The 16,815-nt window shown below is 38.0% G+C and overlaps 2 protein-coding genes across 2 annotated transcripts in view; one reads left to right on the top strand and one right to left on the bottom strand.

Annotated features, from left to right (window-relative positions):
• The window catches only part of Ctnnb1 (catenin beta 1), a 61,995-nt gene extending 59,107 nt beyond the window's left edge, over positions 1-2,888 (top strand). The window contains exon 15 of the mRNA XM_048795328.1: positions 2,252-2,888. The gene's annotated coding sequence lies outside the window, so the exon portion shown is untranslated. The remainder of the gene's footprint in view (positions 1-2,251) is intronic.
• Positions 1-16,815, bottom strand: part of Ulk4 (unc-51 like kinase 4) — a 522,779-nt gene that overhangs the window by 45,262 nt on the left and 460,702 nt on the right.

The raw sequence follows: 16,815 nt of genomic DNA, 5'->3' as shown, positions 1-16,815 counted from the left end.
TTATACAGTGATGTTTGCATACCCTTCTATAGGAAAAAATAAATTTTATAATAAAAGAGTTAAATTAAGGAAACAGTTGAGCTAAATGTGCAACTGAAAAAGTTAGACAAGCAATAGCAAAACAAAACAAATTCCAGCTGGGTGCTCCTTATTAGAAGTACTTCTAAAACATAGGTATGGAAAGGCTAAACATTATAGAAAAAGAATAACACAGAGATATGGGAAAGTTAAAATTATGGAAAAAGACCTACTAGGAAAAAGAAATCTAACATAATTATATTAATTAAAAAAAAAAACTGGCCTTAAGATAAAAACCATTGCTGAGCATAGTGGTGCATGCTTATAATCCCAGTGGCTTGGGAGGATCATGAGTTCAAAGTTAGCTTCAGCAACTTAGTAAGGTCCTAAGCAACTCAGCCAGACCCTGTCTCTAAATATAAATATATAAATATAAATATATATATATATATATATATGGGCTGCGAATGTGGCTCAGTGGTTAAGCACACCTAGGTTCAATCCCTGGTACAAAATAAACAAATAAAAATGATAAAAAACCATCATTAAAGATAGAGAAAACCACTACATAAAATTAGAAGTTTCATCCATCAATATAATAAAACAATTCTAAAATTGAATTTATCTGGTAAACTAATCTCAAAAGTAAGAAAAAAACTGAGAACTACATAGAGAGAAACATACAGATTCAGAAACTGATGATAAAGCAGAAACAAAATTTAAATATGTGTGTATGAATAACAAGCTCAACTTAATGGACATATGTAGAGCTTTACTCCCAACACTCAGACTCTGAGACACATTTTTCAGTGCACGTATTAAACATTCATAAAAAGTGATCACATACCAGGCCATAATGTAAGTCTCAAAAATTATCAAGAAACAGAATCCATACATCATATTCTCTGACCATGACACAATTCAATTAGAAGTCACGGAACAAAACAACTCATGGGTTTGGAAATCTAAGGTTATATTTATAAATGACTTAGGATTCAGAGATGAGATTAAATTGCTAAAGAATTTAGAATTGAATGAGAATAAAAACTGTATATATCAAACTTTGGTGGTATCAATGACCCTAAGAGAGTTATGTACGGCCCTAAGTACTGATACTTAGAAAAGAAGAAAGGTAGACAGGTAAGGAGTGCATCATAAAAATCAATAGAGTAGAAAAACAAAAACAGAATAAACCCAAGGAAAATAAAAGAAAGGACACAAATATAGCAGAAAACATAGTAAGAAGCAAACACGCAAACACACACACACACACACACACACACACACAGAGCCAAGAGATGATTCTTAGAAAAGATGGATACAGTAAACAAATCTCTGGAAAGGTTGCTCAAGGTAAAAAGAAGAACAACACAAGAAATGAAAAGAGGAGCATAAACAGAGATAGAGCAGAGATGGACGCAATAAGGCCCTAGTGGTTCCGTGTCCCATGGGCAAGTTATTTAATCTCTATACCACTTTGATCTCATCCTCTGTAGATTAGGGGTATCCAAAGAATCAATCTAATATGACTGCTATGAGAATTAACCTGGTTAATTCTAACTAATATGCCTGGATCCATCTATGGTAAGAAAAACCAATATATGTAGTGCTAACTCTATATCGTTTTGTCCATTTTCCCTTAGATGATGGACTATTTTATTACTCTTTTTGAAGAATAGCTTTTGGTTTTTGTGATTTCTATTTTTCTATTGTTTTCTATGCCTCTAATTTCTCCCGTTATATTTAGCATTTTCTTCCCCTGCTTTATTTTTGTTTGTTCTCCTGGTTTTTTACAAGCTTCAGTCAATACATTTATTTTTAATGTTTCTTGTTTTAAAATTCATGGTTACTGCTAATTTTTTCTCTAGCTAAAGTTTTTAAGTTTTGCTTCAAACTTTATAATGCTATTTCTTCAATTCCATATTGGTTTTAAAACATGCCTTCAAATTCTTTTGACACTCCTCCTATCAAAAATGGAATCTATCCAGGTGCCATGGTGCACACCTGTAATCCCAGTGACTCGGGTGGCTGAGATAGGAGGATTATTAAGTGTGAGGCAAGCTAAAGGTCAGCCTGGGCAATTTAGTGAGACCCTGTCTCAAAATAAAAAAAAAAAAATTTAAAAGGCCGGTGATGTAGCTCTGAGGGAGAATGTTCCTTCATTCAATCTCCAGTACTATACATAAACATACCAATAAATAATAAATCTTAATTTTCCTCTTTTTGTATACAGATCAGCCTCAGGACTGACCTCCAATGGATAGAAGGTGCTACTTCTGAAGCCAGCTTCTGCACGGCTCTGGAGCTCCTGAGATGGTATCCTTAGACCTTAGCCACCACGTTCTGGGGAGCCCCTGGCTACATTAAGAAACTATATATTCCAGGCGAGAACAGCCAAGAGGCTGGAGGCTCCCTCCCTCCACCCAGCTCCCGGAGAATAGATGCTCTTGCTCAGGTGTGGCATACCAAGATGGGGTCCCCTGATAACCCTCACCACAGTTGGCTCCCAAGGCAGGACCATCCATGCTGGAGGTTCTGGAAGAGGGAACTCAAAAAGGATAGAGGCTCCCACCTCCACCCTGCGCCTTGTTCATAACGCAGGGACATCATTCTGAGGCAAATTGACCGTAGTCCCTTCACCCAGCTCCAGGGGTATAGCTTAGATTTTTCCCAGGGGAAGAGGCAGGCCTTAAGAACAAAGAACTACCAATATTCTCCTCAAGGAACGGACTTTGAAATGGCATGAGGAAGTTGGAGCCCAAGGATACTTTCTCAAAGACAAAGATATAAACAAGTTGGGGGAAGCTGGTTTCAGGGGGGCAACATGCTAAAATGTAGCCCATCTTCTTCACCAGAGAGAGAGAGAGAGAGAGAGAGAGAGAGAGAGAGAGAGAGAGAGAAGAAGGAGCTTAGGAGAAGACAAACCNGAGAGAGAGAGAGAGAGAGAGAGAGAGAGAGAGAGAGAGAGAGAGAAAAGAAGGAGCATTAGCGTGAATGCTCAGAGGAGCCCTGTAGGTATCAGAACAAACCTGAAAGATTATCTCAAAAACTACAATGCAGAGAGACACAAATTCAACTAGATTAGATAGTAGGGCAATTTTTGCCCTAAAACATTCTTGAAAACAATTACAACAATGAGGCAGCAAGTAGTAAAGATGAACAGCTGGATGTGATACCAAAGAGCCATGTGTCTTATCAGAGATCACAGAAAAAGACACAGAGCCCTGCTAAAGCCATGATCTTCCCAGGTGACTGGATACACGGGAGGATGCACTCACTGCAGGGAAGGGGTGGGGGCAGAGAGAAGAACAGACTTCACTAAAATAATCCAGCTAGGCACTAAGCAAATAAAAAATAACAAGCTCCTGGGGAAGGAGAACCAGTAACCAGAGTTGCTACATTATCTAAAAAATTGTCCAGTTTCCAACTGGAAATCATAACCTACACATACACATACAAACCTTCCCCTATGTAATTCTCTCATCTGGCTGTTCCTGAGTTGTATCCATTCATAATAAACTGCAAGTCTAGTAGTCAAAAAATAGGAAAATATTACTGACACACAGAAAGAAAAAAGGTAATGACAGAAATTGATTATGAGAGGACCAAAATGTTAGAATTAACAGACAAAACATTTCAAAGTAGTATGTTCAAATAACTAACAGAAATCATGTTTAAAGTAGGACAAGAAAGCATGATGACACTGTGTCATCAAATGGAGAATATTAAAAGATTTCTTTTTATAAAAGTGAGATTCTGATGTTCAGAAGTTTAAGAGATGAGATGAAAAATTCATCAGAGACCCTCAAATATAGATTTGAAAGGGAAAAAAAAACAATCAGCAAACTTGAAAATATGTGGATACAGTTATGCAATCAAAAGAACCGAGGAAATAAGAATAAAGAAAACTGGACAAAGCCTTAGGCAAATGTGGGTACCATCAAGTGTACCAGCATGTGTACAGTGGGAGTACCAGGGCAGGAGAGAAAGGATCAGAAAAACTACTTAAAGAACAATGGCTGAACCCTGTCCAGACTCAATCACTACCTACAAAACCAAGAAACACTCTCACACAGTTGAAATTTCATCTTTCTCCAGTTGATGTTCATTTAACCAGTGACACAGCCAAAACCCCATAGTCCTTCTTCATCTCTTTCCCTCACACTCTACTTCCAATGCAAGAGCTAGTCCTCTATGTACAACCTGGACAGTACATCTCAAGTCCAATCTCTCCATCTCTACTCCTACCATATCAGTTCACCGTAATCTGTACATCTTCTGGAACAGGAGTCTCCTAACCAGTTCCCTTCTTTCACTCTTTCCCACTCCAGCCCTTTCTTCCCATGGAAGCCATAAATCAAAATCATATTATTCCTTTGGTTAGAATCCTCTGAGGGTTTCCCACTGTAATTAAAATCTAAACTCTACCAAAGTGACACTTGCTCTGGTATCTGTCTACTTCTCTGTCCTCGTCTCCTATCATTCTCCCCTTGTTCACCATGTTTTAACCTCATCAAACCTTATTCCTTGAGCAAGTCAGTTCAACTCCCTATAGGGGCCTTTGCATTTGGTCCAGTCCTAGAACACTCACTCTCCTAGTATTCTACATAACCAGCTCCTTCTCAGTGCTCAGTTCTTAGTTATCAGAAAAAAAGCCTTTCCTGACTGTATGTTCCTTAGTTTTTCTGAATTAAAGGAAGGTCAGAGTATCTGAATAAACATTTCCCCCAATGAAGATATAAAAGTGGTCAAAAGCACAAGAAAAGCTGCTGAATATCACCAGACATGAGCAAAATAAAAATTAAAATCACAATGAGATACAACTTGACACTAGGATAGCCAAGACCATAAAAGGCAAACATTAACAAGGATATGTTTAAATTGTGAAGAAATCAGAACTCCTGTAGGACACAGCTGGTGGGAACATAAAAGGGTGCAGCCACTTTGGAAAAGAGTCTGGGAGTTCCCAAATGATTAAACATTGGGTTACCAAATGTAACCCAATTGATCTCAGCAATTCCATTCATGGGTATGAGCCCAAGAAGAACAAAAGCGTATCCAAACAACAATATATGCAAATTTTCAGAGCAGCATTATTCATAATAGCACAATGGTGAAAATTTCAAATGACTACCAACTGATAAATGGATAAGTAAAATGTGAGATATGTCCATACAATGAGATATTATTTGGGGAAAAAAAGGAATACTACAAAATGGATAAACTCTGAAAGCATTATATGAAGTGAAAGAATCAAAAAAGGCCACTACTGTATAATTCCATTTATATTGACTACTCAGAACAGGCAAACTATAGAAACAAAAATTAGTGGGCTTGAGAGAGGGAGAAGCAGGAATGATTACTAATGGACGTGAGGTTTAAGAGTGATAAGAATTTGTAAAATTGATTATGTGATGGTTGCCCAACTGTGAATATACTAAAAACCATTGGATTATATACTTTTAAATGTGAATGATATGGCATATGAATTTTATCTCAATAAAACTGTTATTAAAAAACTGATATATTGTCCCGTCCCTATCCCTCACAGCTGTGTAAAGCCCATGGACATTCCTGCATTTTCTTATATGGTTCACTAATCATCATGTATGGCAGCATCTAAAATAGTGTCTTGTAGGTTCTATTAATGGGCATTGAAATCTTTAATTGAATTAGTGCTATAGTTTTGGTCTGGAATGTCCCCTAAGAGCCCATATGTTAAAGACTCGGTCCCAGCTTGGAGCTATTGGCCAATTTCGGAACCTTTAAGAGGTAAATCCACTGGGAGTTCTACCCGTCACTTCATGGTGTACCCTTGAAGGGGACAGTGGGCCTCCAACTCCTTCCTTTCTCTTTGCTTCCTGGCCAAGAGGTGAGTGGTTTTGCTATGTCACGTGCCCCTACCACAATCTGCTGTCTCGCCACAGTTTAAAAAGCACCAGGGTTAAACAATCATGGACTGAACCTCCAACACTGAGAGCCAAAATAACCCCTTTCTCTTTATAAGTCTGTCGTCTCAGGCACTTGTTATAGTAGTGGAAATCTGACTAATACTCGTTTTGAATATGTCCCTCTAGTCTTTCATTCTTTGTTCATATATTTCTCTTCACAATTTTAAATTAATATTATGTCAGGCATTTCCCCAAAACATTAAAACTCTTCTTACACTGTTTAATGATTGAAAATTTTAATGTAAAATATGCGATTACATCTATGTCCTCAGCAATTCAAACTCATTTATTCTGACTTTGAAATACTGTCATTTACCTTTTTAAATTTTTAGTTCCTATGCAGCTGATTATTGAGAATGATAAATACTCCCACCTAAGGATTTGGGAAACTTCTATGAAAGAAGGAAATGATAGGAGGCAGTTTCAGCCTGATATTTCCCTAACCCTTCTCCCACATCTCTCCCTCACATCCTGCCCACATATATTTACTGAAATACAATAACTGTTTTTTTCTTGGTTAAATAATACATCCCTCTGAACAACAAATTCCTTATTATAATGGGAAAGTTAAGATAAACAGCTACTATTGAGTAGAATTGTAATTTTGATGGAGAAATTTACTAAAATATTCCAGATGGTGTTCTGATGTATCCTGTAGCACAGGGCTATGCAAACCACAGACTGGGGCTATGTCATTCCCTAGAATACCTTACAGTGATTACAGAAAAGAAAGATGTAGTTTCTGGTCCTGAGGTTGGGAAAGCTGCTGCCAGTTCTTATGCTTTTATATGTTTACTGTTAACTCACAGATGCTGTGGGGAATTAGTCACTTGAACTCCCTCTTCCTGTTGATACCATTTTATTGACCCTTTCACTAATAGGTATATCCAACACTATTGTCTCAGGGATTAAGGTAAATTATGAATGAGTCTAAAGGCAAAAGTTGCTCTCAATTCTTTATCTTAACCTCTTGAGAAAATCCTAATGGGGGAAAATGTAGGTTAAAAAAAAAAAAAAGAAAAAATTACTTGTTTTTTTTAGTTCGTCCATTCCATGAGTGTTATGAGACATAAATAGTAAGAGATGAAATTTTCTCTGGCACAGATAGTTGGGAAAATATTTTTAAAATTTAAGACTCAAAAATTCAGTGGGTAAAAAGTTTGATATTCTAATGTAAGAAGTTCAAATTGGTGTGAACTGGGTTGTCCGGATAGTTTTTTAAAATGGTTATTTGCATATTTTAATAAAAATGAATAATTGGATTTGGCTTTTTAATTCAGTTAGTTGGCATAGTTTTACCTAGGTTTTAGTTCAAAACTTTAGTTTTTTAAAAACACAATAGTACTGAAAGGCAAAAATTTAGAATAAATGTTACAAGAAATATTTGTGTTTTGGATTTGCTGCCACTATTCTAAAACATTTTAATGAGGATCTTCTCTATAGTTAGGGTACTATGCAGAGTGCTGGTAAGAAGAGAGGCCCAGGGCTAGTGGTGCCCACTAGGAAATCCTGATGAGGGGAGGGGTCAGCCAGCCACTAGAATCATTCACAACTAACAGCAACAGATAATCAGCAGTATAGTCTCTGAGGTCAGAATAACTCGACCAACACTTCAGACATCATTGATGGACCCTTGTGTTTCCAACCATGGCTTGCAAAGAAAATGGGCTATATTTGGAATGTAGAGGTCTTAATCAGCAACATCCCCCATAACGTGAAGAAGAAAACAATCACATCCAGAGACTCAAATATGACTTCCAGGGTATGTTAATTTGGTTTAAAAAAGAATTGTGGCATGGAGGAATCAGTACTGCAAGTTATATTATGGTGGGTTTCCAGGAATAAAGGACTGTGTCTAAAAAGATGTGAGTAGCCTAACAGGACTATGAAAACAAGTTTAGCTGTTTCTTGCATGATTTCTAGAAATAACGTTCTTACTTAAATATAAAATTACACCATTGTAGTGAATTTACAGGATGCATTACTCTCTCAAGTATACATGTACAACTCCTCTGGGATGGAGTGCTGAAGACTAATACATGGAAGGACTTGTGATTGCAATTTATACAGGTTGAGTATCGCTAATCTGAAAATCTAAAGTCCAAAATGCTTCAACATCTGAAGTTTTCTGGGTGCCAACAGGATGCCACAAGTGGAAAATTCTATACCTCATGTGACAGCTTGCTATTGAAACACAAAATTATTTAAAATAGTGTATAAAATTACCTCAGGCTATGTGTATTGGGGATATATAAGGCACAAATGATATCACCAGATATCTTATCCCAAGATGTCTCATTAGGTATATACAGGTATCCCAAAATCCAAAAAAATTCTGAAATTTGAAAGACTTCTGGTTCCAAGCATTTCAGAGATAAGTGAAAGCCTGTACTCTTCATACTCTTCAAAACAGATAGTTGCCATCCTAAGAGAAGTTAGGACTTCTTTTCCACTGAGATTCAATGACTCAAGAATATTTAAAAATACTTTTCACATCATATATGACTGATTATCACAATTCATCAAGAATGAGCAAGGCAGTGAGGCTGGGGCTACAGCTCAGTGGTAGAGCACTTGCCAAGCATGCACAAGGCCTTGAGTTCAATCCCAGAACCACCCACTCACTCCCCCAACCAAAAAAAAAAAAAAAAAATCAAAGAGGGTGGAATGGTTTCAAATNAAAAAAAAAAAAAAAAAAATGAACAAAGTGTTTAAGTGTTGTCAGTTTTAGATCAAAAGGGAGAACCTGGTTCCCTGAAACTCTAAGTTCTATTAATTAAGAAGAAACCTTTGTGTGTATTGTTTTATTAGACTAGACAAATCCTGGTCACAGAGCAAGATGCCTTGTCTCTAATCTGCCAGGGCAAAGGCCATCAAGTCACCATATTCATTTTTGAAACATTCACTGGGTGTTTACCATGCACCTGACATTTTCCTAAATACTTTGTATGTATCCTTATAGAAATTACAGAAATTAATTATTATTACTCTATGCAATTAATAGATCCAGAAACTAAGGTTCAAAAAGATTAAATAACTCTCCCAGAATCAGTGAATTAAAAATGGTAGAGGCTAGAGTCATTGGAATAAATGAAGAGCCCAGGCTTTTATCTATTGATTCCATACCATTTTCTTCACGTGTACAGCTATAAAACATTCTCAGAAAACTTAGTAATGACATAAATGTTATATTTTTATTTTGTTTAAAGGTGTAATAATAAAAGTAAATAAACAATTAACAATATTTTTTAAAAAAAATTCCTGGAGAGGCTACATACTACATACGATTGGAAATTTTGCTACTTGAATTATGATTCTAGTCCTGCTGCTTACTGGTTATGAGAATTAATGGAAACTCTTCTGAAGGTTTTGAGCTGTTTCCTTAATCTTCCTAAGAAGATTAAGGCACTGCACAGGAAGCACTCTCTTGCTCCAGGGCACCTGACAAAGGGCAACCATCAGCATGATGAGATAATCTAGGAGGAAGTTCCATGTAGACCACACACTAAAATGCAGGGATGTCACCATTATTGCCCCACAGTGATGATGAATGTGATAATACAAGCCAATTATTGGGACCACAACACAATTTTCAAAGACAAGCAGAGTGATGGGATCCCTAGCAGCCTAATAAACCTAACATACATTCCTCCTGTTTCTATGGGACTGAGGGTACCCCTAACCTTTCCTGGCCCCATAATCTAGGTCAGGCACTGAGAACAAGATTGCTCCACTGTCCTGGACAAGATTCCTTCTCTTTGTCCTAAATTGATCATCAGAGCCCCTGCTTTAAATAAGTCACTTAGCCTGCTATGGAACAAGTTTTAAGATTCAGTACTTTAATGCAACTACATGTTACTACTATTTTTATTTTTTCTTTTCTTTTTTTTTTAAGCCTGAAAACTGTCTCTAGATCTTAATTGCCAGGTCTGATTCTTACTTATTCTCTTTAAAATGCAACAAACTTATACCCTGGGAAGGGGCTTCCTCCTAAGATCTTACATTTCCACTAGCTACTTCAGGAGGCTCCTTTAAGAGAAGAGCAGTGTTAATTAGGTTGGTGATGGCCTCTGAATACCTTTTTCTAGTATCTAGAATCAGTCTTGGTTGGAAACTCAGCATTAGTGTGAAAAGAACTAGGGGTATAAAATATTCAACAACTCTTCCTTATAGAAGCCTTATTTCCTGCACCCAGAAAAATCCTTACTCAGATGACTACTGTACCCAGTGACTGGGCGGGCGTTGCAGGTAACGCTTCCATTGCATTTTCTTTGTTAAAAGCCCCTCGTTTGGATTGTGTAGACGGTATATCTACCACAATTTGGCCTACGTAAGTAGCATCACTCGAAGCACTAACTGCATGCCACCTGCTCTGGATGAGCAGATTTCTCAGCCCCATTTCAGATCTGAGGAAGTAGAATCTCATGCAGGAATCAAGAATCTGAATTTCTGCAAAGTTCTCTAGTGGTTATCAAAAACACTAAAGTCTAAGAACCACTGGTATAAGAAATGATCAATGCGTACGTCCAGTCAAATTAATGCTCAGAATAGACTGGTACCTAGGCTACATCTCAAATGTATTACCACTACACTCAAGATTTTTGCTTCACTCAAGTTAGGCAAAATCAGAAATAAGTGAGTGTCAATGATTTACTGGATGACATTTCAAAATTAAGGTGCAAACAAGGACATTGTTGGAAGTTATCTTTATGAATGGGGATGTGAGAAAAACTTTTCAAGCAAGGCTCTGAAAGTACAAATTAAAGGGAAAAAGTTGATATTTTTCTGGTGAATGAAGGACACTGTAGGTAAAATTGACAGATATGATAGTTAGGAGATGATATTTGCCACCTTTGGATCTAGATTTAGGCATCTGTCTATATATAAGCAATGCCTGTAAATCAACTAGACAAAGCCAGATAAACCAAGAGACAAATGGACAAAGGATATAAAGAGAAAATCTGAAGAAACATTTGCAGAGAAAGTCAAATTGGATTTATGAGATATTATTTATACCCATCAGAAGGGATATAAATGCCTGACAAGGATGTGCAGGAGCCAAGAAACTTCAGGAACTGTTGTAGAGGATCTGACCCAGGAAAACCACTCTGTCAAATAATCTGACAGTATTAACTGAAAGAAAGTATATCTGTGCCCTAAGCCCAGCAAGTCCACTTCTGGATATATATTCTAGAGGCAAAGAACTATATGTACATATGGCAACATGAATGAAGTTTAAAAGTATAATGTTAGGTTAAAAATGTTTTTTAAAAGAGAACAAGATCAATAATTTAATTTGTATAAATAAAAAATATACCTACATATCTAAAAGAGCACTAATACATACACAATAGCTTTGTGTATATAGACTTTCAAACTCCATTCATGGTGCAATATGTAAACACACATATCAAGGATGCAGGTTGAGGACACACATTAAATACATAAGAATGAGGGGGATAGGTATTAGAGAGAAAAAATATTAAATCCTAACCTATAGCTGAACAATAATAACAAAACAAAAAACAGGTGCATAGTATATCTATCTAGAGAGAAAAGCTTTAAATTCAGACAAAGAAATAAACTTTTGATAACTAGGGTTTATACTACTGACTAAAACCAAGTGGTCTCAACACCATTATACCATAGAAAGTGAATTCTTCACCAGCTGGCCAGGAGCTGATGACCAGGAATGCCACAGCCAGGCTCACGGTCTTGCTGACTGCCTAGCAGGTGAGGCTGGCGACAATCACACCTGCAAGTCTGATGAGATTCTCCTACCCTATTCAAACCTCAGTCCCACAAGATGGGTGGAGGGCAGACATGATGGCAGGGGTTGCATTAAGGATGTCTTTCCTAAGTTAACAAAAAGCAACAAGCAAAATAAGGGCAATTCAAAAGAACCAAGGAATAAAGATAAATAGAAAAAAAAAACAGAATTGAAATATTTTTTCCCTTCTTCCTCGTGGGTTGTGTAGGGCAGTTACTTTCTTGGAAGTCATAGACTCAGAAGACAGCAAGCTTGCACCTTGAGTTTCTGAGCCGTTCCATGATTTAGCAGAATTTCCATTATTTGGCTTTGAGGAATCATGATTGCCTGTCACTGCAGTTTAAGCCCACTAAGAAGCCAATGTTGTCAGCCCAAGCTCAGGGTTCTGAGGTCAAAGAGGCTTCAGCTGGGGCCTTAGAATCACAGGGCAGCCCTTTCTCTTACTTCAATTCATGGAGCAGGTTTTGAAATCTCTGGTGTGCCCCGCCTAAGGGTAGGCAACCAAGAGGACACAAGAAGATGCAGGTCTTGTCCTTGGGGACAAGATATCTGGCTGTGTCAATACACCTACTATCCAATGGCTATTAGTCAACTGTCTGCAGAATAAGAAAGATAAACTGACTGAGGAGGACTGTTGAACACCTGTTTCCTTTATAAGATCTTTTATCAAATACAGTGCATTTATGAAGTGTGTACTCTGTGTCTAGAACCGTACAAAGACCTGTGTATTCTATGCTCAGAGCTAAACAAAGGCACAGAACTGTAAAAATACCCAAGTCTTACTGGGGAAGAGAGGAAAGATTTAAAAAAAATTAACTAAAGGTCAAGAATCAGAGAAAACAAGGCACAGAGAACTACCCTCAGGTATAGAGGATCAACTGCCAAATAAGGGGGCAACCACGTGGGGCACAGACAGCAGAGGGCAGGCAGAAATGGCAAGGGGCCTTGAAGGATGGGTGGGGTTTGGACAGGCAGAAACAACAATGTGGAGTAATAAGCAAAAGCATAAGGTTGAGGTGGAGGCCACTTTTCTCTGGGCCTCCGCTTGGCAGCCTTTTCCTCTCCATTTCATCAAAGGCAACATGAGGGCATTTCCTTCCTTCAACTCATACACTGTGATCTTAGGAGAGTCTCCTTCAGTTTTCTCGTTTTCCAACCAGCATCTCGTGACAAACTACACAAACTGCATTCTTGAGAGGAGGAAGTGTTATACTCTAACATTTCCTTGGAAAAACATAAAAGCCACAAGAGTAAAATCAAATGGTCGACTTTCTGAAGGAGATAATTACCCACCCAAACTAGATCATTTACACTAGCAGGGAGACAGGCAAGGACCAGTATGGCTTGTTTCGGTGGTGAGAATGTCCCTGATTTCTTCACAGTGCAGCCTACAATTTTCTGATGGTTTAAATGATATGTTTTTCTTTAAAGTACAGCTTGACATCATACAGTGAATGCCTAAAGACTACAAAGTGTGTATAATGGAGATATTTTTTCCCCAGTAATTCTCAAGGTAAAACCCTTCTCTTTTTAGAAAAATAACAGTATCAGTTTGGTTACACAGAAAAGTGGGAACACTAAAAGAAGCTCAGGAGTTGGAGGAGTCTCAGGGAATTTGAAGAATTAAGATTAACTAGAGGTGAACTTATGACAGAGTCAGTTTTTGAAAACTTAATCTCTTCATCGGTTTCTTGAAAGAGTTAAACTCCAATTAAATATAAACAGGAAAGCAGACATCATGTTATTCTGTAATACATGGTACTTCTGATACAAATGCTTATGCATCCAGTAAATTCCAGAATACATGTTGGACTCTCAGGTGAAAACAGTTTTCAGAGACACTGAAATTGCATATAAGATGTTCTTGGCACTGAAGAGGGTATTTGCAATTAAAAAATGGATTTTATTTTCTAAATAAAACACGTACAATATGTAAATAAATTATACATGTTCACATATATATGTTTGTAATTAAATATACACCTAAATAATGCACATGTATGTTCAATAATATGAAACCAGATCTTCAACGTCTTTCAGGAGGATCACCATGGATAGTGACTGGGCCCATGGATCCCCCACTAGCTGGGGCAACACTACATGAGCTGTGAGTGTGGCCTTGTCTGCTGCTCGGGCTCCCAAGAAGAAACTGCTCTGATCTGCACTTTTTTTTTTGGCAGGTAGCAAGTACACAGTATTCCAATCACGAGTAGTACCATCGTACCTCACAAATCAATACGGACAACTCTTCAAATTTGATTCTTGAATACAAGTTTGCAGCTAATTCCTTCAAGAATTTCATTATTAACTGAAGTGCAATTTAGAATCTTTGATTGAAATGCCTGCCTGCTACAATTCCCAATTCTCTTCTTTAACTAGATTACCCAGCATTTGTTGGAAAATGTGTTAACTGTTAAGTTAAAGAAAGTTATATTTACATACTTGTATATATACAAAAATACATATTTGATACAGTAATATTGTAGATAACCTCCTCTGCTAACAAAGAGTAAAAAAGAAAATACTAGGTGAGTGGCAGACTTAAGGGTAAAGAAGCTGGTAGTCAAGAGGGGAAAAACTGAAGATTTCTGAATAAAAGAAAAAACTCAAGTGAAATATGTATTTCAGTGGTCATCTGTAAAGGCCATTTTGTAAAAATATTAAGCATTTTTCAATGACATTTCTTTTTCCTGTTTTAGTCACATCACCTGGACTGAAGGATGAACAGTTTAACTATTTTGAGGCCATTTAGAAATGGTCCTCTATGACACGGCATGTTTTAGGAGAAACACAGTGAAAGGCCCAAAAGATAGGGACAGCATTAGTCAGACCAGCGATCAGAGGCAGAAGACAGACCCCCTTCTCTTCCATCCAGAGCAGTGCTAGGGGACACTGAGGAAAAGGTTTTCTATAAGGGCTTCAAATTGAACACAATCTCTTAACCAACCGCTTTAGGGAGAATGACATAGAAAAGACCAGTGTCTGATGACATTGCATGTATGCCAGGCTGCTCCCTGGAGTTTCCAAGTTTGTGATTTGATAGAACAGCACTGAATCTTTGCTTTAAGGTGATCTGTTTTATTTATTTTGGTGAAATGAAAATAAAACAAAAGAAAGAAGTTTGGAAATTAGCCTCTGGCTTCTAGAAGAGGAACTAAAAGGTACAATCTAGCACTGTCTTCATTTACCATCACATCCTAAGAATTTATTGGAAGAAGGTATCCTGCTGGAGAAAATCCATAGGGCACTTTGTCCAGGAGCAAATGATCCTGAGTCGCTGGCCTATTTAATTTATCTCATTATATCAAGTGCACCTTTTAATCACACCAACAAATTGCTTCCATGGCCATTTATAATTTGATTTTCTCACTTTTCACTATAGAATCTCTACTTCTTATCATCTCCGTCCTTTTGCCCTTACACGGGCAGCAGGTCACTGGCTATTTGCTTTCTCCGTAGTTTCCAGGACACACACTCCTCCAGGATCCACTGAAAGAAGCTGCTTCAGAATTCCTGACTATTAATATAATTAACACCTTTTCATTCTAGAACAGGCCCATAGTCACCTTTCAAGTGCAGCAATTATGGAAATAAGACATCCAGATGTGTGGTAATTTCTTAATAACTACACACCTATGAAGTGCCAGGGGAGGCCACAAGGTTTCAAACCTGCTTAAGTATGCAATGATGCTAATTAGGACGATAACTTGTATTTATGCGGCGCCATCCTGCCCCAGCAACCTAAACTAGCATCAAGGCGTACAATTAACAGTCCCAAGTAAAGAGTGACAACATTCAGAACTCGAGTCTTTTCAGCAAGAAACAAACCCAGGCAGAGAGAACCTTAAGGCACACTGGCATCTCTTTTCTTGTGGAACAGGCTATCCCAGTGAGTCAGAGGTGAGGGGCAAAATGAAATGCAAACATCTCCCTTCCTTCTTAAAGTCTTTTAAGAAGAGGAACTAACTCCTAACTTAGGTGAAGACCTGGCATGAACCCTGAAAGATGCAAAATGATCTGGATAGATCGGGATGGTCAAGACGAAATAAATAGGATAAATGCAGATTTCCACAAAGACAATTAACTTGTGCTGAACATGATGGGGAAGATGAGGCTTTGCAGCAACATGTGTGAAAATGGTATCTGAACACTTCAAGTGATGTGACTTCTAGGGGCAGGGATGTGATCCTAAGTGCTATCAAGAGAAAATCTGTATAAGCGTCAGCAAGGGAGGTGACCAGTTCCATTCTTTCTATTCATGGACACAGAATCACATTCACCTCTGGCCAATGCATTTTTAGAGACAATAGACAAAAGAGGCCAGAGCAGTGGAGGATCTGAAAATTAGAATGGGATGGGATCAGAAAAGCAGCAGCTAAGAGAAGGTAGTATAGTGTGTTAGTTGACTTTCTGTCACTATAACAAATACCTCACATAATCAACTTATAATGAAAAAAGGTTTAACTTGGTTCAGTTTTAGAGGTTCAAGTTCATGTTTAGTTGGCCCAGTTGCTTTGAGCCTGTGATGAGACAGCATGCCAGAGTGGAAGGATGTATTGAATAAAACCATTCACTCATGGTGAGGAAGCAAAGAGAGAGAGAAAACAGCTGAGGTCCCACGATCCACCCCCCCCTTTTTTTTTTAGTTATACATGGACTCCATATCTTTATTTATTTTTATGTGGTGCCAAGGATCGAACCCAGTGTCCCACATGTGCAAGGCAAGCACTTTGCCACTGAGCCACAACCCCAGCCCCCACCATCCCCTTTGAAGGACATGCCCCCAGTGTACAAAGAACTCCCACCTCCCGAAGGTCCACAGCATGTCCCAACAGCACCAAGCTGCGAGCTACCAACACATGGGCTTTGGGAGGGAGGGCATTCTACATCCAAAGGACAACAGCTGGGGATGGCAAAACAGAAGAGATAGGATGGCTATATACAGGTATTCCTAGAGTGGTATTATAGAAGAAGGACTGGGATGATGATGATGATGATGATGATGATGATGATGATGATGATGATGATTTTAGGGGTATCAGGATTGAACTCAGGGGCACTTGACCATGGAGCCAC

This window comes from Marmota marmota, unplaced genomic scaffold (genome assembly GCF_001458135.2).
Source record: "Marmota marmota marmota unplaced genomic scaffold, marMar, whole genome shotgun sequence".
NCBI lineage: Eukaryota > Metazoa > Chordata > Mammalia > Rodentia > Sciuridae > Marmota > Marmota marmota.
This window is presented reverse-complemented; position numbering and strand designations above follow the sequence as displayed.